At 44.4% G+C, this 18,579-nt stretch overlaps 1 long non-coding RNA gene and 1 pseudogene across 1 annotated transcript; one reads left to right on the plus strand and one right to left on the minus strand.

Moving 5' to 3' along the window:
- Positions 1–18,579, minus strand: part of LOC123409459 — a 48,625-nt pseudogene that overhangs the window by 11,935 nt on the left and 18,111 nt on the right.
- On the plus strand, positions 195–979 carry LOC123410507. The gene is made up of 2 exons (XR_006613048.1): positions 195–273; positions 778–979. It is a non-coding gene; the product is annotated as an uncharacterized LOC123410507 (long non-coding RNA).

Genomic DNA, 18,579 nt, shown 5'->3' on the forward strand with positions numbered 1-18,579 from the left:
TACACTGCATTTTTTGTTTTTATGTTCTATTTTTAAATAGTTTATCATTCACGCATTGGCACATTGATGTTGTTTGTAAGCAAGTCGGGTTTGAATTGGAGGTGTTCAATACAGTTATATGACGTAAAAATAGTCTCCTTTCTTGCAGACTTACTGATTATTTAAAACACCTGTAGGTTTGGGGAATCTTTCTACTGTGGTCCTTCTTCCGCTACTTATATATGGTTTTAAGCTTGGTATAACAGGAGCCGCAATTTCTACAGTCGCATCCCAGTAAGTTTTCTATTACCTTGGTGTAATCTGAGTTCAAGAGAATTATGGAAGTCGATTCGACATATACCAGCAAAAGTCTCTCCCAGTTTGGTTCTTATATGTTGCTGAAATAATCAAAGGAAATAACACTTGCTATCAAACTTGCAACTTACCTTTTTTTCATTATCTGGATACATTTAAATTGCGACAAACATATGCAGTACTATGAGATTACTGGCTATTAGCAAACATACTGATATTGTGGCATTCAGTTTATTAGTTATATGATTACACATGTCAGATTTACTATCAAAACATGAAGCGTTTTTTCATATCACTTTTAATATTGTTTAATATAAAGTGACAAAACTTCTGCTATAACAAGTGGGTAACTTTTATAGAAACTATATTGTTAACTATGATATCATGATAATCTTTTGATCGAATATTTTTAATACGCATATGAGATTTTAACAACTTGATCTGGTTCCACTTTCTTGACAAATTTGTGAAAAATGTTTTCAGGTACTCAACCTATTGATGCACATGGACATGATGACTCTCTAGAGTTTATGGACCAACCAACCTGTAATCATGGACCTTATTGTCTTGTAGACCATTTGGTGTTTCGAGTGTTTTGGAGCTTGCACTTTGTGCATGTAGATACAAACTTGTGTGTTCTGGACCATCTGAAGTCTCTCATAGTAACCAATAGTCCTTATCTTTTTGTGGCTTGTGTGTTCTAGATGATTATTAAGATGGTCAAAACTATGCTTCCTCTAGGTTAATTTGTTTGTCAACTTGCTTCAATGTATGTGCATGTTTATAAACATATTTTCATTGTGGTGTAATATGTGTTTATCTTGAACCTTCTTGTGGGTGTAAGGATAATAATTGAATATTTTTAGAGCTGGTAGTATAGCCTGTGGCGCACCATGAGCTCTACTAATGGCACACCTGGGAGGCATACTAATGGCGCACCTGGGAGGCATACTAATGGCGCACCATGAGCTATACTAATGGCGCACTGCCTGGTGCGCCATTAGTATACCAGATACTAATGGCAGACCTGTGGTGCGCCATTAGTAAAAAATTCTAATGGCATGATGCTAGTGGCGCACCTATAGTGCGCCATTAGTAGCCAAAATAGATGCGCCACTAGCAGGCCTTTTCCTAGTAGTGCTTCATCATCCCGGCGATCTCCATGACGAGGAGGGAGTAGTTCTCCCTCGGGGCTGAGGGTATGTACCAGTAGCTATGTGTTTGATCTCTCTCTCTCTCTCTCTCTCTCTCTCTCTCGTGTTCTTGAGATGTCTTGATCTCGATGTACCGTGGGCTTTGCTACTATAGTTGGATCTTATGATGTTCTTCCCCCTCTCCCTTCTTGTAATGAATTGAGTTTCCCCTTTGAAGTTATCTTATCGGATTGAGTCTTTGAGAACACTTGATGTATGTCTTGCATGTGTCTATCTGCTGTGATCAACTTGCGGGTTTGTGACAATTGGGAACCTATGCATATGGGTTGGCACACGTGGATTCATGTGAGTACTCGATGTATGTTTTGGTGATCAACTTGCGGGTTCGTGACATTGGGAACCTATGCATAGGGGTTGGCACACGTTTTGACTCTCCGGTAGAAACCTTGGGGCACTCTTTGAAGTTCTATGTGTTGGTTGAATAGATGATTCTGAGATTGTGTGATGCATATCGTATAATCATGCCCACGGATACTTGAGGTGACAATTGAGTATCTAGGTGACATTAGGGTCTTGGTTGATATGTATCTTAAGGTGTTATTCTAGTACGAACTCTTTAATAGATCGATCAGAAAGAATAACTTTATGGTGGTTTTGTACCCGACAATAACCTCTTCATTTGTTCTCCGCTATTAGTGACTTTGGAGTGACTCTTTGTTGCATGTTGAGGGCTAGTTATATGATCCAATTATGTTATCTTTGTTGAGAGAACTTCACTAGTGAAAGTATGAACCCTAGGCCTTGTTTCCACGCATTGCAATACCGTTCGTGCTCACTTTTGTTACTAGTTACCTTGCTGTTTTTGTAATTTCAGATTACAAAAACCTATATCTACCATCCATATTGCACTTGTATCACCATCTCTTCGCCGAACTAGTGCACCTATACAACTTACCATTGTATTGAGTGTGTTGGGGACACAAGAGACACTTTGTTATTTGGTTGCAGGGTTGCTTGAGAGAGACTATCTTCATCCTACGCCTCCCGCGGATTGATAAACCTTAGGTCACCCACTTGAGGGAAAATTGCTACGGTCCTCCAAACCTCTGCACTTGGAGGCCCAACAACGTCTACAAGAAGAAGGTTGCGTAGTAGACATCACATCCCTAAGAAGGGAGGTATTACCGTTGTCCCTAATGATAAAGATGAATTGATCCCACAGAGGATTATTACTGGCTATAGGATGGTGATTGACTTTAGGAAATTGACTAGAAAGATCATTACCCTTTACCTTTTATCGACCAAATGCTAGAAAGATTGTCTAAACACACACACACACTTCTTCTTTATAGATGGTTATTTTGGTTTCTCCCAAATACCTGTTGCACAATCTGATCAGGAGAAAACCACTTTCACCTGCCCTTTCGGTACCTTTTCTTACAGACGTATGCCTTTTGGCTTATGTAATGCACCTGCTACCTTTCAAAGATGTATGATGGCTATATTCTCTGACTTCTGTGAAAAGATTGTTGAGGTTTTCATGGATGAATTCTCCGTTTACGGGTCTTCTTTTGATGATTGCCTCAGTAACCTTGATCGAGTTTTGCAGGTTTGAAGATACCAACCTTGTCTTGAATTGGGAGAAGTGCCACTTTATGGTTAATGAAGGCATCATCTTAGGACATAAAATTTCTGAAAGAGGTATTGAAGTCGATAAGGCTAAAGTTGATGTGATCGAGAAAATGCCCTGCCCCACAGACACCAAAGGTATAAGAAGTTTCCTTGATCATGCTGGTTTCTATAGAAGGTTCATTAAGGACTTTTCTAAGATTTCTAGGCCTTTTACCAATCTCTTGCAAAAGGATATTCCTTTTTTTTTGACGATGATTGTGAGGAAGCCTTTGAAATACTTAAGAAGGCCTTGATAACTGTACCTATTGTTCAACCACCTGATTGGAACTTACCTTTTGAAATTATGTGTGATGCTAGTGATTATGATGTTGGTGCTGTTCTAGGACAAAGAGTTGATAAGAAGTTGAATGTTATTCATTATGCTAGTAAAACTCTAGACAGTGCCCAAAGAAACTATGCTACTACTAAAAAGGAATTTTTAGCAGTCGTGTTTGCATGTGAAAAGTTCAGATCCTATATTGTTGATTCCAAAGTTACTATTCACACTGATCATGCTGCTAAATCATCAGTGTGGCATGGACTTGGGGGAACGGATCCTCCTTGTCCTCCTCATCCTGTTCATTGTCCTTTTCACTCGGCTGACCTTCGCCGAACCCCTGGATCAGGAGGCGACATTGCCGAGTGGTATGCTTCGGAAATATGGCGTTGCCCTCTTCATCCATCTTCGTGTGGATTGGACATGGCTGGTCCAGGATGTGGTTTCCGAACTGCTTCTTCTTGGGGGTGAACTGGGCCTTCCCCTTGCCCTTGAACCTGGCATTGGTAACGGCCGCGGCCTCTGCCTGCGGAGTGGACGGAGCTTTCTGCTTCTGCTTCCGAGTGTTGTTCCCATCTCCATCGGCGACTGCTTTGTGCTTGCCGCTACGAATGCGGTCCTCTTCTTCGCCATTTGCATAGTGTGCCGCTATCTCCATCATCCTGCTCATGGAGATGTCGCCTGTGCGACCGAACTTCAGGTACAGATCCCTGTACCGCACGCCTGCCTTGAAGGCGCAGACTGCTTGGTGCTCTGTGACGTTCTCCACCGTGTGGTAGAGGGTTGTCCAACGCTGGATGAAATCGCGCAGGGGCTCATTTTGCTTCTGGACACAGTGCTGGAGCTCCACGAGACCAGCAGGGCGTTTGCACGTCCCCTCGAAGGTCCTGATGAAGACTCGGGCCAGATCTGCCCAACTATAGATGCTTGAAGGAGCCAACTGGTTCAGCCACGCTCGTGCCGAGCGGTCGAGCATCAGGGGGAGATGTTTCATGGCGACCTGGTCGTCCCCACCGCCGATCTGTACTGCCACTCGATAGTCGTCCAACGACGTTTCTGGCTTGGATTCTCCTGTAAACTTGCTGATCCCCGTCGCCAATCGGAAGTTGGGAGGGATGTCAGCCGAACGGATGGCTCGACTGAAACACTCGGGGCCAGAGACAATGATCCTGCTGCCACTCGGACGGTCTATATCATGACCATCGCGGTGGGCCCGGCCCCTGTCGACCCTCCTCTGGGCAATATATCCTCTTGCATCGGGCCTTGGATCATAAGTTTCACCGACCGAACGCCGATCATCATGATGTCGGGGCCCGTAGGGCCCACCCCGCGGAGGGGTGCGTGAACGGCGACGATCTTCGGGATTCATGGAAAGGCTGCCTGCCCTGTGTCACTGATGAGAACCGGGGCTGTGAACTGACCGATGCGTGTTCGCGTGAACAGAACTATTGTGGATCATGTTGTGCGACTCGGAGAGTGCCGAATTTTGCTGCTGCGCCGTGTGCAGCAGGGCACGGATCTGCTCGATCCCTCTGCCAGCCTCTGAATCAGTCGGCTGGAGGGAATCGGCTATCTTGGCGGTGGCAGACAGGTTGAGGACGGGTGTGTGGAACACCTCCACGTTGCTATGACGAGTGCGTCGACTGGCAGAACAGCGGGGCTGACGGCGAGCGCCGGATGTTTCGCCGACCTCGTGCTCGTTCCGGCCGGTTTGGCGGGGACTTTCATGGGAGTTGGCCATGGGCACTTCGGCTGCAGGCCCGCGACCCAAGTACTCGGAAGGAGACTCAGTCGGAACTGAGTCCGAGCGCTGGGACGGCGGCGCAACTACAACCGACTCGAGGACCACCACTTGTGAAGACGCGCTCTGGCGCGCCTGGGCGTGTTGCACCCAACACTAGAGCCGCGGACGGCAAGACCGCTTGTTGCGGCGCGTGACGGGGGCGAAGGTCGACACCGGAGCCGACTGCTGGAGAAGAAGGATGCCGCGGGCGCCGACACGGAAGTGCGTAGCCCCGCGACTGAGGAGCGCCTTGAAGTCGAGAGGAGCATCCCGAAGCCATGCTGAATCGTCGACGATGAAGGAGAGAGCGCCGAAGAGGATCTGATGACCCATGCACAAATCTCCACCGGACGACATGATGAAAAGATGTAGTCGCAAACTCGTCGAAAGTCACTTAGACGCCTGCCCCACGGTGGGCGCCAACTATCGTGGGATAAGTCTGACAGTAGATGTGTAGGGTACGAAAGGATGGGCAGAGCCTTAGCTACGACGAGGTTGTATGAGTTCAGGCCCCTCTACGGTGGAGGTAAAAGCCCTACGTCTCAGTGCTCTTGGGAGCTTGATGTCGAGTGGAATATGCATTATAGTGAATTGCTAACCCCTGCACCAGTGGGGAAGGGCGACTTATATAGAGTGCGCTGCCCTTCACAACGGTTCGGTGCATAGGGGTGGAGTAGTGGCGATTAAATGTCTACGTTACAGGTAATGTATGCCTTAAATTCTAATAAAGGTACATGAAAACGTATGACCGTTGCCCTCCATGGGGGTTACGATGTACAGAGTGGAATCCAGTCGGTAAGTTTGATACGCTCCGAGTGCTCATCTCCAACTGGATGATGGGGGAATCGTCACCGACTGGATGATGGGAAGTCCTTAATTCAGTCGGAACTGACTAAGGGCCTTGTCCCTTATGAAGGGTAGTCCTTGGGTAGGACCTATAGGGCAGGCCTATGACCCTACCCTAGGACTATAACCCCATCACTTGGGATAATGGGGTCAAGACATACGATGCCGCTAGAAAAGAAAACTTCAAAATGCATGTGTGGTACATGTACTCTATGCATGACTTGCCAGCGTATGCGCTATTCTCTGGATGGTGTGTTCATGGAAGGTTCCCATGCCCCCAATGCAAGGCAGCTCTTCAGTTTCATTGGTTGCAGGAGGGTCGGAACTATTCTTGCTTTGACTTGCATAGACAGTTCCTGGATCCTGACCATCAGTTCAGAAAAGACAAGAAGAACTTTACCAAAGGTAAAGTTGTCAAAAACTTGGCACCACCTGCGTTCACGGGCCAACGGATCGTGGATCAGTTAAACGCCCTCGAGCCTGATCGAGAGCGTCCAGGGTATTTCAAGGGGTATAATTCAAAACACGCCTGGACTCACAAGCCATGCTTCTGGGATCTTCCTTACTTCAAAGACCTCCTTCTTCCACACAATATCGACATGATGCACACTGAAAAGAATATCGGAGAGGCTATTTTTGGTACATTGTTCGACATAGATGGGAAGACAAAGGATAATATTAAGGCTAGAGTCGATCAAGAGACACTATGTCATAGACCATTACAAAACATGCGAGAAGGCAAAGGAAAGCAGAAGTGGTCGAAGCCAAAGGCCTGGTTCAATCTTGGAAGGCCAGCTATGAGGGAAATTATCTTGTGGGTCAAAATGCACTTGATGTTCCCCGATGGGTATGCAGTGAATCTAAAGAGGGGAGCGAGTCTTGAAAAATTAAAAATCTTTGGTCTCAAGAGTCATGATTGGCACATATGGCTAGAGCGGGTAATGCCGGTGATGTTACATGGCTTTATTCCTGAGGATGAATGGCTAGTACTGGCGGAGCTGAGCTATTTCTTCCGTGTTCTTTGTGCGAAAGAATTGTCGCCTGGCGTGGTAGAAGACATGGAGGAGTTTGCACCGGAGTTGTTGTGCAAGTTAGAGAAGATCTTTCCACCGGGCTTCTTTAATCCAATGCAGCATTTGATTTTACATCTACCGACCGAGGCAAAATTGGGTGGGTCCGTGCAAGATCGTTGGTGCTATGCAACTGAGAGGATGCACAAGACCCTTCGAGCTAAATGTAAAAATAAGCGTAGAATTGAAGCATCGATGGCTGAGGCATTCATTACTGAGGAGGTGGCAAACTTTGTGACAGCACACTACGAAGCCAAAAATCATCATTTGCATAATCCGAAACCTCGGCACAATGATGCAGACCCTAAAAAAGGTGGGTCCAACCTCAGCCTATTCAAAGGGAAGCTCGCACCGGCAGATGCTTCGAAACCAATAATGTTGGATGTCGAAGGATGGCGGAACATTTCGTTGTATATCTTCAACAACCTAACAGAAGTGCGGCCGTACATCGAGTGAGTTCTCGGCACATTTTCCCGTAACTTATAATTCATTTGAACTGCTCTTATTCCCGGATATTTCAAACAGCCGCTACGTCGTCAAATTCTCGGATGGAGCGGTGATCGAAAATGATTCCGTCGAAGAGTATGAGCTTCTGTCAAAGACATGAGGCGGCTATCCCGATTTCATCTCTTGGTTCAAACAAACGGTAATTATCAATAATGGACCATTTCATTCTTGGTCTAACTTGCGGCTAATGCAACAACCGTTTTGTATTAAACTTGTAGGCTAATTCAGAGTCTATGGACTCCGAATTGAGACAAGTCGCTAATGGTTTTGACTATAAGGTCCGTTCATTTGAGAAATACAACATCAACGGGTATCTCTTTCGTACCTTTGGCAAAGAGCTATCTATGCCCGACCAGAAATCTACAAATTGTGGTGTCTCTGCTATCGGCGAAGGTGTTATCGAGTATTATGGAAGAGTTGAAGCAATTTATGAACTTCAATTCTATGGTGAAAACCCACCGAACGTCGTAGTCTTCAAATGTTATTGGTTCCAACCGAAAAAGACTAGAAGGACTCATGAACATATAGGACTAGTCGAAATCAATCCAAACACCCATTTAGATGTTCCCGATGTCTATATTAAGGCTCAACAGGCGACCGAAGTTTTATATCTACCATGGGCATGCCAAACGGATAAGAATCTGGAAGGTTGGTATGTTGTTTATGAAGTGCCACCACATGTCAGACCACCTCTCCCAAATGAACAGGATTATGAACCTCACATTAACCCAGACACATATGATGGAGAATTCTTCCAAGAAACACGTCTTTCCAAGAAACGTTTCAAGAACCGCCGTGCTTCACCCAAGAACATGGAAGTAGACAGCAACAATGAATCCGACTCCAGCCCTGAGCCAGAACCAGAAGACTTGGAACTCGTAGAGGTTACTGATGTGGATGACCTGTCAATGCTTCCACGTTTAAAGGAAGGCCTTTCACAACTTCACGCTGTTGAACCAGACGAGCACGTCATTCATGAAGACATGCGTGATAGTGATGATGATGATGCATTTATTGATGATGATTATTAGTTTGTAAGATTCACAACTTAAATTATATATATTTTAATCTTTATTATTCATGTACATATTATTATTCATGTCAGTTATTCAATTTTTTTATGTTGTACTAATTTCTTTTAATCTTTATCATGGCAGGTCACGAGGTGTGGAAAGATGGTGGGTGCTCGTCGAGATCGCTCGACGGGTTCTTCCCAGGCGCCCCGCACGAGGGGTGGTACTTCCCTTCCACCCCTATCTCTCTGTAGAGCCTTGACAGACAGTCTGTCGACACCACCCGTGGGTTCTTCTTCGTTGGCGGCATTGCCCACTGGGAGAGGTGCTGGTCGGGTAGGGAAGAAGGGGAAGGGTACAGGGAGAGGTGGTGGCCGCGGAAGATCCAGGAGGACTGTTGAGTCGTCCTCGCCACCACCACCAGCTCATTCACCCGAGCATAGGACTAGTATGGTCGACCCGTTTGCGGAGGAGGCTACGGGGACTCCATTCCAGGAGCCTGTTGTTGATGGGCATTCGTCCCATGAGACTCCGGTCCAGGATCAGCCTCGGGTCGAGGTGCATTCCGCCCAGGAGCAGCCGGAGGAGACTACGGTTCCGGAGGCTTCACTCGACGTGGAGAGGCCCGGATGGGAGACCTGGCCAGATCGTACCGAGTTGCCGGATTGGACCGAGGGTCCGGGTGGCTCAGGGGGCGGGGATGGCGGGGATGAGCTTACGGATAGTGAGGGCGATGTGCAGGTGGACGGGGCCACCGTGTAAAAGCGTGGTAGTACACGTCTCCCGGTCGCCCCGGCTACCTGCGAGCAGAGGCCGGTGATTAAACCTGAAGGAGATAGGTAAGTACATTTACCCTTTTTTTTAGCTTTTGCCTTCAAGTTTGTTCAAATATCTAATGCGTTGACCTTATCATACTGCAGGGGATGGGTACACCCTCTTGGAGTCCGCAGGCCGAACTCCGTCCTTGGTGTGCTTTGCCGTACAAATTTCCCGGGGTTTGTCACGTTGCCTGGTGAGGGTCAGGTTCCTACACTAGGATTTACCTGGGAGCACTACTAGGCTGCACAGGCCCCGCCGGAGGAGATTATAGATGGTGTCTTGTGCCACACGAGGGCTGAGATGGTGATCAAGAGCTTTTGGGTAAATTATCCTTTTAGAGAATCTAAAATTAACAATATAGCTAATTATTGTACTAATCGGTGTTTTCACGTTTGATTGCAGACCTTCTATAGGTGTGAGGATGGATATGAGGAGGAGGCGGCCGGGGTTCTCGAGGCCGAGTGTAGGCGGTTACTACAGAACTTGCGCCACGAGGCTCGGCCGCAAGCTATTCGAGATTACTACGCCACACGTGGTATTAAGAAGCAGAAGAAGGATTGCCGCGGAAAGTTTCTGAAGAAGGAGCAATACATGAAGGTAATTACCTATTCTTAAGTCCTTCTACGTAGTTTTCTTGATTTCTTTCATAGGCGTAGCGCTGAAAATTATTTCTAATAACTTACAGGTGCCCCCGAGATGGTGTGCGGATAAGATGGATTGTTGGGAGGCGTTGGTTGATGAGTGGTGCACAGGCAGCTGGCGAGCCGTCCACGAGAATGCGAAGGATCGGCTTAGCCAAATGGTTGGTGTGCCACACCATCAAGGCAGCGCCAACTTACTTCAGTTTGGACGAAACTGGGTATGTGATTTGCTTCATGATTCATGCAATTCATTCTTGATGCTAATATTTTGTTCCTCTCTTTTAGGCGCATCACAATAATACTGAGATGCCACACTTGTACGACCTTTATGGCATGGCCCATACTGCCTCGTACAAGAAGGCGAAGGCATTCTCTGAGTCTGACCTGGATGATCCCAATAACTTCACCAACATATCATCCCACCAGAAGCTCGTGGCATACAGGGACGCGGGGAAGGCTACAAAAGGGGACGACTTTAACCCTAGCCAGGAACCTTTGGATCCAGAGCTGGTGATGATATCTGGTGGCGAGAGGCCCCATGGCTCGATAGCCATTGGAGATGGGATAATACGTTGTCCACTCACTCTTCCGAAGATCAAGGCGCGCCAGTCGAGCAGCTGTCCTGAGATAACGCGTCGTCCACGGCCAGTCGAACTTGCCATCGAGGTTAGTTGTACGGACTAAGAACACTTTCATCCATTTCATTATGTGTGTCACCATAGATCATTACTGTGGTAACGAGGAATGGTGTTTCAGGCTACTCTTCAGAAAGAGAGAGCGGCAAACCAGGCTGCTCTTGAGAAAGAGAGATTGGCAAGCCAGGCTGCTCTTCAGGCTGCTCTTGATGAGAGGGACCAGACCACGGCACGATTGATTGAGGAGGAGAGGGCCCGGAATGAGGCGGGTCAACGGGCCCTGTACGAGCTTTTTGTGGTATGTTTTTTTTCACATTAGCCAAATCATGTGTGTAATGTCTGTTTCATTACTAACTAATACGACCCACTCTTCATGGTCTGTGCGAGAAGAGCGGTCAAGTCCCTCCGCCGATGTCCGTCTTCTCTTCGATTGGCACGGTGAGTTTCATTATAAACTAGTATTAATAATTGAGTGTCATCATGCTAACTCAGACATTGCAAAATATCTTTTCTGCAGAATAACTCCCGAGCGGCATCGCACGACCCTTCTCCAGGGCAACCGTCTCCAAACAAAGCCGTCGCGAGCAACCGTGGTGTTTCTCCTCCTTGATGACCACTACGGTAAGTTTCTCTTCTCCTCTTTCGTATTATCCTTGCTTTAATTTCCCCAAAAAGACATAATTAGCCCATTTAGCTCCAAAATGTCATAAGAACCTTGGTTAGCTCATGAATATTATATACTTAGCTTGTTTTCCTCTAAAATGAGATAATTAGCCCATTTAGCTCCAAAAAGACATAATTAGGTAATTTAGCTCCAAGAAGAGGAGAAGAGGAGAAGAGGAGAAGAAATAGGGAAAATGAAAAGAAAGAAGAAGAAGAAGAAGAGAAGAAGGATAAGGAGGAGGAGGAGGAGGAGGAGAAGGAGGAGAAGGCCAAGGACCTTCTAGTCCTTCTCCTCCTCCTTCTCCTCCTTCTTCTTGATTTCTTCTTCTTCTCCTCCTCCTCCTCTTTCTTCTCCTCTTTCATATTATCCTTGCTTTAATTTCCCCAAAAAGACATAATTAGCCCATTTAGCTCCAAAATGCCATAATAACCTCAAAATGGCATAAGAACCTTGGTTAGCTCATGAATATTATATACTTAGCTAGTTTTCCTCTAAAATGAGATAATTAGCCCATTTAGCTCCAAGAAGACATAATTAGGTAATTTAGCTCCAAGAAGAGGAGAAGAAACAGGAAAAATGAAAAGAAAGAAGAAGAAGAAAAAGAGAAGAAGGAGAAGGAGGAGGAGGAGGAGGAGAAGGAGGATAAGGCCAAGGACCTTCTAGTCCTTCTCCTCCTTCTCCTCCTTCTTCTTGATTTCTTCTTCTTCTCCTCCTCCTCCTCTTTCATATTATCCTTGCTTTAAGTTCCCCAAAAAGACATAATTAGCCCATTTAGCTCCCAAATGCCATAATAACCTCAAAATGGCATAAGAACCTTGGTTAGCTCATGAATATTATATACTTAGCTTGTTTTCCTCTAAAATGAGATAATTAACCCATTTAGCTCCAAGAAGACATAATTAGGTAATTTACCTCCAAGAAGAGGAGAAGAAATAGGAAAAATGAAAAGAAAGAAGAAGAAGAAGAAGAAGAGAAGAAGGAGAAGGAGGAGAAGGAGGAGGAGGAGGAGAAGGAGGAGAAGGCCAAGGACCCTCTAGTCCTTCTCCTCCTCCTCCTTCTCCTCCTTCTCCTCCTTCTTCTTGATTTCTTCCTCTTCTCCTCCTAGTCCTATTTCTTCTCCTCTTTCATATTATCCTTGCTTTAATTTCCCCAAAAAGACATAATTAGCCCATTTAGCTCCAAAATGCCATAATAACCTCAAAATGGCATAAGAACCTTGGTTAGCTCATGAATATTATATACTTAGCTTGTTTTCCTCTAAAATGAGATAATTAGCCCATTTAGCTCCAAGAAGACATAATTAGGTAATTTAGCTCCAACAAGAGGAGAAGAAATAGGAAAAATGAAAAGAAAGAAGAAGAAGAAGAAGAGAAGAAGGAGAAGGAGGAGAAGGAGGAGGAGGAGGAGGAGGAGAAGGAGGAGAAGGCCAAGGACCTTCTAGTCCTTCTCCTCCTCCTCATTCTCCTCCTTATCCTCCTTCTTCTTGATTTCTTCTTCTTCTCATCCTCCTCCTCTTTCTTCTCCTCTTTCATATTATCCTTGCTTTAATTTCCCCAACAATGACATAATTAGCCCATTTAGCTCCAAAATACCATAATAAGCTCAAAATGGCATAAGAACCTTGGTTAGCTCATGAATGTTATATACTTAGCTTGTTTTCCTCTAAAATGGGATAATTAGCCCATTTAGCTCCAAGAAGACATAATTAGGTAATTTTAATCCAACAAGAGGAGAAGAGGAGAAGAAATAGGAAAAATGAAAAGAAAGAAGAAGAAGAAGAAGAAGAAGCAGAAGAAGAGAAGAAGGAGAAGGAGGAGGAGGAGGAGAAGGAGAAGGCCAAGGACCTTCTAGTCCTTCTCCTCCTCCTTCTCCTCCTTCCCCTCCTTATTCTTGATTTCTTCTTCTTCTCCTCCTCCTCCTCTTTATTCTCCTCTTTCATATTATCCTTGCTTTAATTTCCCCAACAATGACACAATTAGCCCATTTAGCTCCAAAATATCATAATAAGCTTAAAATGGCATAAGAACCTTGGTTAGCTCATGAATATTATATACTTAGCTTGGTTTCCTTTAAATGGGATAATTAACCCATTTAGCTCCAATAAGACATAATTAGGTAATTTAGCTCCAACAAGAGGAGAAGAGGAGAAGAAATAGGAAAAATGAAAAGAAAGAAGAAGAAGAATAAGAAGAAGAGAAGAAGGAGAAGGAGGAGGAGGAGGAGAAGGAGAAGGCCAAGGACCTTCGAGTCCTTCCCCTCCTCCTCCTTCGCCTCCTTCTTCTTGATTTCTTCTTCTTCTCCTCCTCCTCCTCTTTCTTCTCCTCTTTCATATTATCCTTGCTTTAATTTCCCCAACAATGACATAATTAGCCCATTTAGCTCCAAAATACCATAATAAGCTCAAAATGGCATAAGAACCTTGGTTAGCTCATGAATATTATATACTTAGCTTGTTTTCCTCTAAAATGGGATAATTAACCCATTTAGCTCCAAGAAGACATAATTAGGTAATTTAGCTCCAACAAGAGGAGAAGAGGAGAAGAAATAGGAAAAATGAAAAGAAAGAAAAAGAAGAAGAAGAAGAAGAGAAGAAGGAGAAGGAGGAGGAGGAGGAGGAGAAGGAGAAGGCCAAGGACCTTCTAGTCCTTCTCCTCCTCCTCCTCCTCCTTCTCCTCCTTCTCCTCTTCTTCTTGATTTCTTCTTCTTCTCCTTCTCCTCCTCCTCTTTCTTCTCCTCTTTCATATTATCCTTGCTTTAATTTCCCCAACAATGACATAATTAGCCCATTTAGCTACAAAATACCATAATAAGCTCAAAATGGCATAAGAACCTTCGTTAGCTCATGAATATTATATACTTAGCTTGTTTTCCTCTAAAATGGGTTAATTAACCCATTTAGCTCCAAAAAGACATAATTAGGTAATTTAGCTCCAATAAGAGGAGAAGAGGAGAAGAAATAGGCAAAATGAAAAGAAAGAAGAAAGAAGAAGAAGAAGAGAAGAAGAAGAAGGAGGAGGAGGAGGAGGAGAAGGAGAAGGCCAAGGACCTTCTAGTCCTTCTCCTCCTCCTCCTTCTCCTCCTTCTCCTCCTTCTTCTTGATTTCTTCTTCTTCTCCTCCTCCTCCTCTTTCTTCTCCTCTTTCATATTATCCTTGCTTTAATTTCCCCAACAATGACATAATTAGCCCATTTAGCTCCAAAATACCATAATAAGCTCAAAATGGCATAAGAACCTTGGTTAGCTCATGCATATTATATACTTAGCTTGTTTTCCTCTAAAATGGATAATTAACCCATTTAGCTCCAAGAATACATAATTAGGTAATTTAGCTCCAACAAGAGGAGAAGAGGAGAAGAAATAGGAAAAATGAAAAGAAAGAAGAAGAAGAAGAAGAAGGAGAAGAAGAAGAGAAGAAGGAGAAGGAGGAGGAGGAGGAGGAGAAGGAGAAGGCCATGGACCTTCTAGTCCTTCTCCTCCTCCTCCTTCTCCTCCTTCTCCTCCTTCTTCTTGATTTGTTCTTCTTCTCCTCCTCCTCCTCTTTCTTCTCCTCTTTCATATTATCCTTGCTTTAATTTCCCCAACAATGACATAATTAGCCCATTTAGCTCCAAAATACCATAATAAGCTCAAAATGGCATAAGAACCTTGGTTAGCTCATGAATATTATATACTTAGCTTGTTTTCCTCTAAAATGGGATAATTAACCCATTTAGCTCCAAAAAGACATAATTAGGTAATTTAGCTCCAACAAGAGGAGAAGAGGAGAATAAATAGGCAAAATGAAAAGAAAGAAGAAGAAGAAGAAGAAGAAGAAGAAGAGAAAAAGGAGAAGGAGGAGGAGGAGGAGGAGAAGAAGGCCAAGGACCTTCTAGTCCTTCTACTCCTTCTTCTTGATTTCTTCTTCTTCTCCTCCTCCTCCTCTTTCTTCTCCTCTTTCATATTATCCTTGCTTTAATTAACCCATTTAGCTCCAAAATGCCATAATAAGCTAAAAATGGCATAAGAACCTTGGTTAGCTCATGAATATTATATTCTTAGCTTGTTTTCCACTAAAAATGACATAATTAGCTGAAAAACATCATATTTTGTTCTTCTTCTGACTTTCTTATTCACATTTTTGTAGATTGGATATACTACATGCATGGAAGCTGGCATTCATGGAGTTGAACAATGTCGATGGATGAACTTTATATGTATATCATCTAGTTTTCATTTGAGTTGATGAACAATGTCAAACTATATGTATATGTATATATGGATAAACAGTGTAATACTTTGTATGTTGGTTCTTTCGATATATGGGGATGTACATTGATTTATATGTATATCATATATGTGTGGTGAATTATATATATGTGTTGGCAAGTATATGTGTGGTGAACTATATATCATATATGTGTGGTGAATTATAAAAATGTGATGTCAAATATATATATATGTGTGTGTGTGTGTGTGTGTGCTGTGAAATAATATAAAACAAAAAAACAGGTACTATATGGGCTCTTTGCCGTCTGCTAGCTGATGGCAAAGACCTGTGCCATCAGCTGGCAGATGGCAAAGGTGCCACATGGCACCCAGCTGTGCATCCTGGGGTGTCTATATAGGCTCTTTGCCGTCTGCTTTCTGGGTGGGCAGACGGCAAAAAAGAGGGCACAGAGGAGGGGGGAGGAGGAGGCAGACGGCAAAAAAGAGGGCACAGAGGAGGGGGGGAGGAGGAGGCAGACGACAAAGAGTGGACGGGAGGGAGGAGGAGGAGGCAGACGGCAAGCAGACGGCAAAGAAGAGGGAGGAGGCAGACGACAAAGAAGAGGGGGGAGGCAGACGACAAAGCCTCCGTTAACCCCTAACGGAGGCAAAGCCTGTCGGCTGCCGTCTCGAGCACTTTGCCAACTGCTCCTAAGGAAAGCTGACGGCAAAGAGCTTTGTCGTCCGCTTTGGGGGGACAGACGACAAAGAAGGTCCTATGCCGTCGTAGGCTGACGCAGAAATTTTGCCGGCCGTGAGATTCTTTGTCGTCTACTGTTTTGTCTTTGCCGTCCGGGATTTAGCCTTTGCCGTCTGTGATGGCAGACGGCAAAGAAGCTGATTCCTGTAGTGAGATGTTGGACAAGGAAGACAACATAATGAATTATGTTTGCCTGGTTCCGACCAATGTTATATGACTAGAGATCCCTTAGCATGTGACGCTTGCTTCCACCTCATATCAGCCAAAACTTCCGCACTAAGTAGAGATACTACTTGTGCATCCATAAACCTTCAACCCAGTTTTTCCATCAGAGTCCACCATACCTACCTATGGATTGAAGAAGATCCCTCAAGTAAGTTGCCATCGGTGCAAACAATAAAAATTGCTCCCTAAATATGTATGATCTATTATTGTGTGGAAAATAAGCTTTGTACGAACCTGTGATGAGGAAGACATAAAAGTGACAGACTGCATAATAAAGTTCTTTATCACAGGAGGCAATATAAAGTGACATTCCTTCGCACTAAGAGGTCACACATCCAAACCTCAAAAGCGCATGACAACCTCTGCTTCCCTCTGCGAAGGGCCTATCTTGTACCTTTACTTTTTGTCCTTAAAAGAGTCATGGTAATCTACACCAATTCCTTATTTCGCTATTATCTGGGCTAACGTCATGTGCTAGGGAAATATCTATATTCATATGTCAACTTGGAAGTAAGTATCCATGAATTATTATTGTTGACATTACCCTTGAGGTAAGTAGTTGGGAGGCGAAACTATAAGCCCCTATCTTTCTCTATGTCCAACTGAAACTTTGATCTTATGAGTACCACGTGAGTTTTAGCAATTGTAGAAGACGAAAGGATGATTGAGTATGTGGATTTGATTTACGAGCACTTATTTGACTCTTTCCGATGTTATGATAAATTGCAATTACTTCAGTGACTAAAGGCTATTGATTGCTAATTCTCAATAAGATTCTTGACCCATACTTTACTTTGTGAAGGAATTGTCACTTTAGCATAAGAGTTTATATGACGCTATTTCTGTTCTAATTATGATCATGATGCATGCATGTCCATATTTTGTTTTACCAACACCTCTATCTCTAAACTTGTGGGCATATTTATTGATCTCGGCTTCCGCTTGAGGACAAGCGAGGTCTAAGCTTGGGGGAGTTGATACATCCATTTTGCATCATGCTTTTATGTTGATATTTATCGCTTTATGGGCTGTTATTACACTTCACGGTACAATACTTATGCTTTTTCTCTCTTATTTTATAAGGTTTACATGAAGAGGGAGAATACTGGCAGCTGGAATTCTGGTCTGAAAAAGGAGCAAGTTTGAGATACCTATTCTGCGCAACTCCAAAAGCCGTGAAAATCAACGAGGAATTATTTTGGATTTTATAAAAAATACTGGGCGAAAGAAGTACCAGAGGGGAGCCACCAGGAGGTCACAAGCCTGCCAGGCGCGGCCTACCCCCTGGTCGTGCCTAGGTGGCTTGTGGGCCCCTCTTGCCCCTCCGGCTCCCATCTTTTGCTATAAGGAGGGTTTCGTCCGAGAAAAAATCAAGAGGAGGCTTTCGGGAGGAATCGCCGCCGCCACGAGGCGGAACTTGAGCAGAACCAATCTAGAGCTCCGGCAGGGCCGTCCTGCTAGGGAAACTTCCCTTCCGGAGGGGGAAATCGTCGCCATCGTCATCACGAACACTCCTCTCATCGGAGGGGACTCATCACCATCAACATCTTCATCAGCACCATCTCATCTCCAAACCCTAGTTCATCTCTTGTAACCAATCTCCGTCTCGCGATTCCGATTGGTACCTGTAAGGTTGTTAGTACTGTTAATTACTCTTTGTAGTTGATGCTAGTTGGATTACTCGGTGGAAGATTATATGTTCAGATCCTTGATTCTATTCAATAACTCTCTGGTCATGAACATAATTATGCTTTGTGAGTAGTCACTTTTGTTCCTGAGGACATGGGATAAGTCTTGCTATAAGTAGTCATGTGAATTTGGTATTCGTTCGATATTTTGATGCGATGTATGTTGTCTTTCCTCTAGTGGTGTTATGTGAACGTCGACTACATGACACTTCACCATTATTTGGGCCTAGAGGAAGGCATTGGGAAGTAATAAGTAGATGATGGGTTGCTAGAGTGACAGAAGCTTAAACCCTAGTTTATGTGTTGCTTCGTAAGGGGCTGATTTGGATCCAATAGTTTAATTCTAT

Source organism: Hordeum vulgare, chromosome 7H (genome assembly GCF_904849725.1).
Source record: "Hordeum vulgare subsp. vulgare chromosome 7H, MorexV3_pseudomolecules_assembly, whole genome shotgun sequence".
Lineage (NCBI taxonomy): Eukaryota > Viridiplantae > Streptophyta > Magnoliopsida > Poales > Poaceae > Hordeum > Hordeum vulgare.